Source organism: Rutilus rutilus (assembly GCF_951802725.1).
Source record: "Rutilus rutilus genome assembly, chromosome: 10".
Taxonomy (NCBI): Eukaryota; Metazoa; Chordata; class Actinopteri; order Cypriniformes; family Leuciscidae; genus Rutilus; species Rutilus rutilus.
Window position 1 is genome coordinate 43,093,918 of NC_140215.1, and position 12,675 is coordinate 43,106,592.

Here is a 12,675-nt window from a genome sequence, read left to right on the forward strand (position 1 = left end):
TTAACTCAAGGCTAAAATATTGCCTGAATCACTAAGTTTGGGGTACCCCTATCTGGAGTAGAAGAAATGGAGAGTCAGGTTCATGATTTGACACTAGACATGCCGCTTCTAGTCTCTTCTTCACTCTTGGGGGTGTTTGCACACCGATTCACTGCCTGCCCAAAATGCTCCCAGTGCTCCCAATTAGAGTGCAACTTTGTTGTCCATCAGAGTGGATCTACACGGATCATCCTCACACTGAGGGAATGACTACTCCAGAATATTTGTCGGGTAATTGTGTTTAAACAGTACCCTTGAAGACAAATCTTCCTGGTGCCACCAGGGATGTCTAAAGCCCCAAAGGCTCATGAATTAGAATGTATGTTTTTGTAAGGTGTCTTTGTCATATAAAGCTTGAAGGGATAGTTCACCCAAAAATGTAAATATTCTCATTATGTCCTCACCTCTGTGTTCTAAACAGACAGCAACTCATTTTTAGCGCAATTTTCCACCGGACAAATTGCGATTGTTAACTCATGATTTCTGTTCTGTGCGTCTGTGCGCACCAATCGTGCACTTCTATCTACTCCTCAACCAGACCACCTAGAGACTTCGGGTTTTCGGCATTATGTTAAGGAAGGTCTAATCTCGGGAACGCACAAAAAAAAATCCAGGAAAAGATTTACTATCTCTTAGTGTTGTGATCCCATGAGGTGAGAAAATTGCGCTAAAACACTAACCGAGTTTTTATTACTTGTTTATTATTATTATTATTATTTTATTTTATTTTATTTTTTACAAAAAAAAAATGATTTAATGAATAATTAATTTAAATACAGACATTTTGTTTTTTGGACTCTTTCATTTAATGAAATAGTTTATTCATGGCACAAATAAATCAAAATCACGCTGTTGTTTTTTATGCCTCTTGTTAAAATGTACAATTTGCAGATTCTGCAAAGTGTATGTAAACATTTGATCAATTAGTTATGACTGTTTTACGGTGTGTACTTTACTCTTAACACCTTTTACCTATTTATTTATTATTCTCAGGTAAGGTAAAGAAAGTCAAATCTGACCTAAACCGTAAGCATTCAAAAGGTTCTTACAATTTGGTCAGAAGACTCCTCTCTGTGGTATGTTCTCATTAAAAGTCTTCCAGCATCATAAATCTAAGTCTCAGTAGGCAGATTTTGTTATCAATTACATTTATTTTAATTGGTTACTTTTCTTTTTATAATAATCAAAAATATAGAGGCAAATAGAACTTCATCGCTTAAGTATAAAATACAATAATCATGTTTTGAATCAAAGGTGTAGTAAGCTCTGGGCTTCTTCTCTTCTGCTTGGGGTTTCTTGTCCCCAGCTCTGGGCTTCTAGGCGTCGGGGGCTCTGGCGTATCAGTCTCCCCAGAGGCAGTCAGTTCATCAGTCTTTTATACTCCTGTTGTTTTCAACAGGCGTTAGGTTGACACTCCTCCAAAGTTTCCCAGATCCTTCTCCAGGCAGGTGCAAGCGGTCCACCTCTTCATGTCCTTGAACTACAGTAAACTCAACTAAGATGGCTAAGTTCTAGGAGTCCTCTAGCGCAAAATAATCACACTTTTCTGCTCCTCTTAAAGTCCGCGTGAACCGGAAGTTGCAAACGACTTTTCTCCAGTGCTGTGACGTATTTCCCAGTGAAAAGGAATATTGAACAGAGGGCAGGGTTTTACTCTAGTGCTCCTCCTCTCCATCTCTCGCTCATTACAGACTAACGATTTGAGGGGAGTGGTTAAGCGTTTCTCAACCCAAGCCGTCAAACATACGTCATCAGAGAAGGTCCTCCAATGCAGAGAGGAGGGGCATTTTCAGATTTTGATTAAAGATTACGAAGCCAAGCAAATCGTGAAGTTTAGCTTCTTCCTACTCCTTTTCGCACATGAGATAGAAGTATGTTCACACAGGAAAAAAATAATTGTAATTTGTTACGGCTTATCTGGTGTTATTTTTTCTCTTTTTTTTTCTAAAAAAATGCTTTAAACATTTTTGTATTTTATTTTACATATTCTTCTCTCATGTTCGAAATAAAGACTTCAATAAATAAGCCAAAACATTTTTTTCCGTGTTTTAACTTGCACGGATTAATTGTTCACCACAAGACTAGTAATATGCGCTAACAAAGTAAATAGGGTCCATTTTGATTTCAGTTGGACTTTAACATGGGTTGGCACAGTCACATATACATACATAAACCAATTACTGTACATCTATGCCAAAACAATATAAGCCATCTTTTACAAACAGAATAAATAACAACATTAAATGCAATGCGTTATATCCAATACATTGGCTAAATATGTGTAACAATAAAGGCATCTATAATAAACAAGGAGGCAGGTAATTGCATTTTCTTGATATTATACAACACCCCCCATACACAGAAGAAATATATTTGAAATATATTTTCAGTATATATTTTGGAATATATGCAAATATTTGAAATTGGCCCAATAAATATATTTCATACTTATATTTCATATATTTTTGTTATATTTCAGAATATATTTCAATGTATTTGGAATATATGCCACATATATTTTGACACTTTTGGGGACCCATACAGAAAAAAACACATTGAAATATATTCTGAAATATAACAAAAATATATGATGTTAAGTGTGAAATATATTTATTGGGCCAATTTCAAATATTTGCATATATTCCAAAATATATACTGAAAATATATTTCAAATATATTTCTGTTGTGTATGGGCCCCTTCATGCAATTATCCTGACTCTTTATCCTTCATTCTCATAATTGTAGCACAAACTTTGTTCACTTCATCAAACTTTACCAATAACATGGACATTTGTCCATCATTCTTAAATAGATTGGTTTGTTACAGTTCATGCAATATTTCACCCAGTTTTGTTTTCTGGTTCCCATAACAGAAATAATCAATTATATTTCTTTTGTAATTGTATTAAAATTATTTATTTATCAAGGGGCAAAACTTTGTGCTCTGCTTGTTTATCATATATTAGGCCAATTTGGATCTCAAAAAGAATCCATTACTTAAAGCACCCGGTCTTCCCCAGGAGTCGCGGCTCCTCCAGCTAGCGGATGCGCTTCCAGGTGAAACGTGGAAACGTGAGCCGCTTACATCTCCTAGGGTCTTTAGGGCACAAAGTCAGTATCTGGGGTATGATGGGTTTTCTTGCCCCAACTACAAAATTTAACCTCCCCTTTGGTTTGAACCAGTCTTGAAATTTATTCAATGTTCAAACAGTGCACAAGGTTTCTTTTTTTATTATTGCTTGTAAACGTCCAGTTCCAAACCTCTGGGTCAAATATTGTCAAGCAACTCATTTTCTCATTCAGATATCTTACACTAAATCCAGTAATCATTTCTTAAGCATTAACAGATTCTCAGATATCATAATTGTACCATCAAATATAACAAACCCCTTTTGTAGTAATTTTTGCATAAACATATCACATCCTACAATTATTTATCTGGTTAATTATGGTTACATTTCATACATTTACTATAATCAGAACAATCCAGTAACTAAACCTTTGTATCCAGAGTAATCCTTCTAATGTTTCCCTTAATTTCTGAGAACACTATATATGTTCAAACATAAATTAAATAAGTCAATAAATCAATTTGTTCCTTGTTATACATAAGGTTCCCATTGTAAAGTTTATAAACAATCTCTCAAGTTAATAATGTCCATCTTTAAACATTTTATATTTTAAATTAAATGTACAAGTTCATCTTTTAACATGCCCTACGGTCACAAGAGTTTCTTCTTCAATTAGCATAGCATATATTTTAATTTCCTTAATATATTATATACATTCAAAGTCCACTCAAGCCAATGAATTCTTTAATTCATAAAGATTTAAAAATATTTCAAAAGCAAAAACAACAACATTATTTTCAGTAATTTCTTACTATAAATTATCTTTACATCCCCATTATAAGGTTCACACTTCGTTACATCAGTGTTTGGTGGCATCACACACATTTTAAATCCACAAAAATTAACCCAATAATTAAAACGTCTTATCAGGAGTTCTCCCCCTAAACATCTCCTTAATTAAATCTAAAAGGTATAATCTTTTCTAAACCCAGATTTTTTTGTTACTATAGTATAATACCTTTTCACATAATACAATTAAAATATTATTTATTCATTTACAATAATATATTTTGTTTTCTTAAATCAACATGTATTTATCAGTCAGTAAAAACCATAAACACTTGGCATTATAGATGACATACAATTATTACATTTTATCATACAGTAAGTAAATTCGTGTTTACAATATCAAACACCCACTTCATAATAATCCTTTAAGTTCTACGGTTCTTATTTTATTTATTTTTTATAAATCATTAAAATAATAAAGTAATAATATTTACCAGGATTTCCCAAAAGGTTTAACTGACCCCAGCTAAGGTCTCAGTGCTGGTGGATGCAGAGCGGCCGTTTCTTGCTATTACAGTCTATCTTGTTTTACAGTCTATTTTGTGACTGAATAAGAGGCATACAAACTAGGACTTCTTCCGCTATTTCCGCCTCATCTGTTTGTCCTCATCTGCTCTCTTGCTGTTCTCAAACCCCTGCATGATAAGCCTACATCCAGGAGCGTCAATCAGGTCAACATTACAATATGCCTACTAGCACCTATTATTCATAATGAGCTAATTTCCAATTATTCATTTCTTTTTGTTTGGTATGGAAACATACTAAATTAACTTTAAGTTGTTTTCTCCACTCTTCTACAAGTTGATTGACCATCCTTGACCAGTTTCTCTCCCAATTTCCCTAGTCTTTCTAGTCTTCTTTCTGCATATTAGAATACTTTAATATAACAGATACTGCAGTATTTTCCATAATCCTAATCTATTTTATGTGACCCTCATTAAATATCATTGGCCTACCTGCTTCATATGCTATCATGTATTCGTGATTTAATATCACTCTTTGTTTCTGCTGCCAAGTACATGCACACATTATTATTTTTTTATTTTTTCTCAAAATTGATTTTCATTTTTAATTGTATCATGATATTTAGGATGATGTTTAAAAATAACCCACATTTTATATCATTTTTTTATTTCTCACTCTTACTACAAGTAGGAGGTATTAGCCTCCTATCCATGTATTATTTTATCTTATATTACCATTATCTCTTGGTTATTGTTCCTTCTAGCCAATGCTAGAATATTCTTCAATATTCTTCACATTATTTAATAGTTTTCAAAATATTAGTTTCATCATCACCAAATAAGTCTCCATAACTGTATTAAGACTTCTAGGATTTGCTTCTATGCCATTTTCTAAATTACATTCTTACACAATTCATATTTAATTTGTCCATGAATGTTCTTCTTAAACTTTGCTAAGACTGACTATACAGTTGCAGTGTTTACTGATCTCTTTCCATTTTCCCCAAATATTCCAGTTCTACCCAAATGTATACTTTTCGCTCTTATCGACAAAATCTTAATTTCCTGTAATGTTCCTTTAGGGTAGATTCACCTTACAGTGAATAATCTGTGTTTACCTTCCTATTAAATATTTCTATCATGACATTCACTTTAAAACATCTTGTTCTTTCCATTTGTAATATTAATATCATTGGTTTTTTTTATTTTCTCCAATTTTTGACCCTAATTTACTTCACCTATTTTCTAGTGCTTTATACAGTGGATTCATCAGGCAAGATTATGCAGATATGAGAATCCCATAATTTCAGTAGTTCCATAGTGCACTATTCAAATGTTCTTCCTTTATGTACTATTAAATATATTTTCCCACTTTCTATCTTTTATTCTTGTAGATTTTCCACATTATAGCACAACTTACTGCTTTCTTTTGCTCCCAAAAAGCTTTAGTTCACTTAAATCGCTTGTACAGTTAGGCTACAATAAAATCAACAAAATGCTAAATTGCTGCTACATTCATAATAATTTAAACAATCAATAATTATCATTTACCCACAGCAGTTGATTTATATTAGCAGGATTTTTCTATATTTCAGCATTATTCTTCCTCTTTTTGGACTATTTACTTTAAATGTTTTTGATAAGTAAATTCCAAAGTATCACTCTACCCACATCAAAACTTTTAATATTTTACTGTTTTGTTAATCTTGTGCCAGCTCTTTCTCTTGGCACAGGCAATCGAGGTGCTTTGCTGGTGGTCCTGTTCACTATTTCCTTGAAGACCAGCCTGTGGTGCTGAGTGAACCTCTGCTAGCAGGCTCTCCCCCTTCCAGAAGTTCACTGGCACACAGGATCAGCTCTGCCTTTCAATCATGTATTTGGGACTTTTTTTTATTTTTAAATATATTATGCATTTAATCACATTCCCCCTTTTTGGGAGATTTTTTATTGTGATACATTATTACGCTATATTGTAAATAGCTTTTAGCAATTGTTTCCATTAATCATTTCTCACTTTGGTTGGAATATTTTGCCTTCTTCAAAGCAAGATTTTAGGCTCTCTAGTGTTCTCCCAAGTCTCCTGGGACAAAACCAGTAGCCACTTGCTTTGTACGTCATTTGTATTTATTTCAATACATTATGAGCATATTTACGACGCTAGAAATACCCAGCTGTTTCCAAGTCTGATTTCTTTGTACACCTTTGATCTGTAATTTTGCCCTAAATGGTTAAATCACCAAAGGTCCATGCCCCAAATTCTATGCCTATTGCCATATATACCAGCAAATTACTTTGGTTAATGTCTTTCAAACATTCACCGCATTTAGTCCACTGCAACCCTGTTACATAAACAGGCCTGTGCATCCATGTGCTCGTCGATAGTCACCGGGTCATTCATTATTACTTTGAGGATAACTCATCCTACATTCCTGGCAGACAACAACACACTAGGTTCTCTCATTGTTTGTTGACAATCATCTTTGTCAATTTATCATTAAATTAACCTCAGTCCTGATAATACCTCTCTAGTTATCTTTAACTTAAGCTTTTCTTTATTTTAATCATACTTTCATTGTTAAATTTCATTTGTCACCATTTTTTATAGCAAGAATTAAATTCCTTTTAAATCAGAGGAAATGTTCTAATAACTCCAAGTTTCTTAGTCAACTATCCTCACTTTTATTATTATTTTTACATCTGTAAATGGCTAATCTATTTAATCTATGTAAGCTTATTCAGATATTTCTTACAGTCACTTTGTATGCAGTACTTGTTGATTTTCAGTTTGTTAAATAGCTGTAAAATGAAAAATATTAATTTCATTTATCACATTTTGCCTGCAACGTTTATTAGTAGGCTATTAACAGCTGTTCTTGCATCTTGATCACTCTGCTGCATATCTTGATATTTTATATCAAAACTAATTTCAATTAATCAATATTCAAACCTTGTCTTTGTTCTAAATATTCTAAAACTATGTGGTCAGTCTAAAGCAGTCACTATCTTCTTCCACTGTAGTAATACTTATACATTTACTTTTTGTTATGTACATTATTATTTTATCATTATAATTTTTCTAAATAAATTTTTCTAAATTAAATCCGACAATCCATCCACTTTCTCTATGTTTCTTCCGGCTTCTCCCGTTATAGGGGTCACCACAGTGGATCATCCACATATCTGTTTGGCATTGGGGTTAACAACAAGTTCCTTTCCTTGTGCGCCCCAGCATTGAGAGTGCACTCATGCAACACCAGTCGCTAGGACTTCCTAAAAATCCATGAACTACTATAAGATGTAACCCACTTAATTATTTTAATATCTTATTTCTTGTTCACTATAGTCAACCTCCATATTTGACTTTTAAATAACTCTAATTTGAACATTATAATTGTTGCATATCTTTAACATATACAATAGTATTATATCTTTAACATTTACAATAGTAATATTATAATGTCTGTCCCCATTTAGGAACATCTTGTTAGCAGTCAAAACTTCAAAAATTAAATTCTCACTAATGTTAAATTTGGTCAAATATCTGTTATATATTTCACATTCTGTTTCAGTTTCATTACTTTTCTTTAAGTCAAGCTAGCTTATCAGCTGTATTAATATCATATCACTGTGTTTTCTTTAAAATTGTCTGGTTGGGCTAAAATATTCAGGAAAAGGTTTAATCTATGCAAGAGGTTAAGTCCCCCCACCTTTTTTTAAAGCTTTAGAGCTAAATCAGTTAGTTTACCTGGCAGTCTATTTTCCCGTTTTTCAAAACAGTTTAAATCAAACCCTGTTTCTCTATGTATTGCTGGGTTTGTCTCGCAAAAATGCTGTTGAGCGACCTTGAGATACTCCCGTGAGCTCTGCGTGCTAGGCTGTACCAGGAGAAACATTACTCCCCCTTAACATGCTTCTTATTCTGACTTCAAACTGAAATCTACAGTCTACAGTGCACATAGTTTTACAAACAATTGTACGTTTTTAAGAAACCTGTTTCCTTTTTTATGACTTTTTATCTGGCTATTAATAGTTGTTACAACATAATATATCAATCGTCCTTTTATTATAATGTTTTGCTTTTATTTTTTATTTCTTCTTCCTCACTGCAATGTTTCCACATTTGAGGCTCTCTAACTGTAGTTGTTTGTCAAATCAAGCATATCTTTTGACCTCGGTCAAAAATTCCAACTTGGAATATCTTTTGCACAGAACTGCTAAACTTTTTCTCTGAAGCAAGGTATGTTTATATTTTTATTTTATTTTATTAATTGATATCATATTTTATCAATTCTAATATTTCTTTCTAACTTTCTAACTAATCTTTTTCTTTCTTTCTAACTATTCTTTCTTTATAACTAATTTATCAATCAAAATTTAAACTACTTTAAACCTCAAACTATTTAAAACTTCTGACTACTTTAAACTTTTAATTACTTTTAACTACTTCAAACTCTCTGGTCCGGCTTTCTCAAGCCAACTGAAAGTTTGTCTCAACAAACTTTTTTTTCTACTTATAATTGCACTAGATACTTCGGGTAAAGTTACTGACAATACAGCAGCAGTGAAGCAACACTTTAGTGACTTGAATCTCTTCTTAAGACTAGTTATAGTCCATTTGTGGTCCTAGTCTTTAATCCAGATCTGGGCCACTACAGGGCCGTCATTCTTTGTGGTATGTGGGCCGAGGGAAATGGGGTGTGTGTGGAGCGGAACTGGGCCACAACAAAATAGCTGAATATGAATATTTAAGACCTGAAGGGGGCAGTCTAAAAAGCAGCAAAGAAGGCAAGGCTTCAACAATAGAGATTTTAAAGTCTCAGTTGAAAACTTATCTTTTTAACTTACCTTTTAGTTAAGGGTATTATGTTTATTGAAGTAATAACTTATTTTTATTTTTCTCCCAAAACTGATCTCACTATACAGTTGTATGAGGGTGTATGTCTTCGAGTGTGTAGTTATGCCTTCATTTGCTATTGGTAAATGTTTTTATATATGTGTGTTTTATTTATAACTGTGAAGCACTTTGGGTAACTATGTTGCTATTAAATGTGCTATATAAATAAATAAAAGTTGACCTGTTGTTTGTGCACGTCCACCTGTGAAGCGTTTGATGCTTATTGCTGAACTCAAACGATCGATCTTTAATTCTCACGCCCTGTTTCCACCTGGTATTAAGATGCGTTTAAGTCGATCTGATCACAAGTAGAGACATTTACGTTTAAACCTGGTCTCTTTTGTTCACTTTCACCCACTTCTGTCCTGATTTCTTTGATATAAAATGCTAATTGATGCTATGTTTCAGGTAAGGTGTGTTTAAATGAGAAATGTGTGAGAAACAGGGGTGTGTTGTGGGTCATTAACTGGCTGAGACTTGGGCCAGCTATGGCCAGTGTGTGGCCCTTGTCTTTGGGCCACTACAGAGCCGTCATTCTTTGAGGGATGTGGGCCGAGGAAAAAGGGGTTCTGTGGAACAGAGTGAGATTTTTGACATTCCGCACATTACTCACCCTTGTGTCACAGTAAAAACAACCAAATGACCCATTCGTAAACATAGACAAACAATCAGCGACTGTCTCAATGAGATCGTGATGAGCCTATTTTTTTTGTATGGAATAAGGTTTCAGAGTGCGGCTTTGGAAATGTACCGTTCGGTACCATAATTCATAACTCATATTAGGCCTAAAAGAGTGAGAATGCGCCAGACGCAAACTCTCGTGGGACAGACCGTTCAGGTGCGCAACTCTCACAACCTAGCATATGTTCACACATATTTGGAAAATGCTCACTGAGACTTCGAGGGGCTCTCTGGAAAACTCAAAGTTGTGACCCAGCGTCTGATCCAAGAGAATCAGGTATGGACATATCCGGCCCGCTCTCCCAAGAAGATTGGTGCCTTCCATTTCGATATACATGTTCGCCTGACAATTGTGATTTTGGCTTGACTCTGGCTAGAGAGAGACCGATCGGTACAAGAGTGAAACCCAGAAACGAGGTGAATAGAGCAATGGGCTTGGACTTGTTGCAAGCAGCAAAAATAAAATAAAAAAATAATAGGTTTTACAATGACATAAAATATATGTATATTGGATTTTATTTGGCCGAATGACCAAGTAATTTACAGTAATTTAATCTGCCTGATTATATTGTCTGCTATATTTGCTTATTTATTAAATCCAGGTGGGTGATAAGATAACATAATCTGATACAGAATATAAAGTATATTGTAGGCCTATATGCAGGGGCGGACTGGGACAAAAATTCAGCCCTGGCACTGTAGCGCCACACAAACACAGAATACTGCCAAAAATGATTGTATACTGCCAGAAAGCATTTCAAGGTCAAAGGGGCAATGACCAAGTTTCAAGTTTACTTTATTTGTATAGCACATTTAAAACAGCCATAGACTGACCAAAGTGCTTCACAACAGAGGAAAAAGCATTATAATACAATCAAAACAAACAGATTTAGACAACAACGAGAGAGAGAAAAAAACCTAATATGCCAAAGAAAACAAATGGGTTTTTAAGAGAGACTTAAAAATGGTCAAACTCGGAGCCATTCGAATTTCCACAGGCAAGTCATTCCAGAGACGCGGGCCAAATACCGAAAAGGCACGGTCACCTCTACGTTTGAGTCTAGAGTGTGGAATTGAAATAAGATTCTGGTCTCCAGATCTTAAGCTTCTTGAGGGGGAATACTGATGCAGCAGATCAGATAGGTAGCCAGGTGCTTGATTGTGCAATGATTTAAAAACAAATAATAACATTTTAAAATGTATTCTAAATTGCACTGGCAGCCAATGAAGTGCCTTTAATAGTGGAGTGGCCACTGGGGCACCTCCCCTCCAACCTTTCTCAACATTTCTGAGAACACTTTTTCCTGACAACACACTTTTTCATGAGACATTTCCTCAGTAGCAGAACTTTAACTATAACTACAGCCTCAGACTTCTTACCATATCAGGAACAGAGACTCCAGGTAAGAAGTGATTTTAAAACAATATCAACAGGCAGTGTCAGTGTGTGTTGGAGTAAAGGTTGAGAGAAGGTTAATACAATGCTCAGCAAATCAATCTACATGTTCACTGAAAGGAAAAGTTAATGCAAATTTTCAGAGGATAGACATTAGAAATTGTGAAACCATGAAGTTGAAACTGGAGAGACTAGAAAGTGCAAAGTTGTATTTAACTATCATATTATCTTTTACCTTTTTTATTACTATTATATACTGTATATATGTGTGTGTGTTTGTATGTGTGTGTGTCCTGTGCTAGCAGAATGAGTCAGAATGTTAATTCTTCTTAATATCATCAATTCATCTTTGTCTCTATACGTACTAAAAAGCTGGCTATGATTAAACCTCTTATTAAAAAACGCAACATGATCGTACAGAATTAGTCAATTACAGGCTAATCTCGAATCTACCCTTTTTGTCAAAGATACTAGAAAAAGTATCCTCACAACTATGTTCCTTTTTAGAAAGAAATGATATCTGCGATGATTTTCAGTCAGGATTTAGACCGTACCATAATAAATGTTAAAAAATAAAATAAAGTCAAGTCAAGTCATCTTCATTTATATAGCGCTTTTAACAACGTAGATTGTTTCAAAGCAGCTTCACAGAGATAAGCGTATAATTTAAGGTAACAGAGATTGTTTTGGCTTTATAGCAGAGTTAAGTTATTTTCCATCTAAAGTTAGTTTTGATTGATTTGCTTCCGTCGCAACGATCATTTGTTATTAAATTAGGGGCCGCTAAGACGACACCATTCCCTCTACACAGACTTTAAACACGAACCTGTGAGAAACGCTGGCGTTCACATGCGCATTTAGAATGGGTTCTATAGTCATGTGCGTTTGAATATACGCAGGTTTGGAATTCCCTACAAGCCAAGCCTAAACAAAGTACTTGTCTTTCCTTATAAAATTTTGACAAAGAATTTTATTTTATTTTGTTGCTTTGGGGTAGGAACGCAAAATGGATTTTCCCGACAACGCCTTATCTGTATAGTGGTAGAGGGATCCTCCATAGGGAGAGACTAGTTGGCACTTCAGCACTGCGTTGTCATCGGTCCAGGCGAACGTCCTTCATCAGATCTGGATACGGCCTGGATCCGGCAGGCTGCGGGAAAACCTTGGGATAAACACAGACACTAAAATTAGCGTAGATGCCATTCTTCTCATGATGTAACGAGTACATCAGGATTTATGGGAAGTGTTCCCGGTTCCGGCTGACCTAATCTATGCAGCCTA

At 34.5% G+C, this 12,675-nt stretch overlaps 1 protein-coding gene across 2 annotated transcripts in view; it reads left to right on the forward strand.

Annotated features, from left to right (window-relative positions):
* The first annotated feature begins 11,263 nt into the window (after window positions 1-11,263).
* The window catches only part of LOC311298021 (stonustoxin subunit beta-like), a 31,454-nt gene continuing 30,042 nt past the window's right edge, over window positions 11,264-12,675 (forward strand). The window contains exon 1 of one of the 2 annotated variants that reach the window (XM_084420573.1): window positions 11,264-11,401. The gene's annotated coding sequence lies outside the window, so the exon portion shown is untranslated. The remainder of the gene's footprint in view (window positions 11,402-12,675) is intronic. The other variant, XM_084420574.1, reaches the window with a different exon arrangement.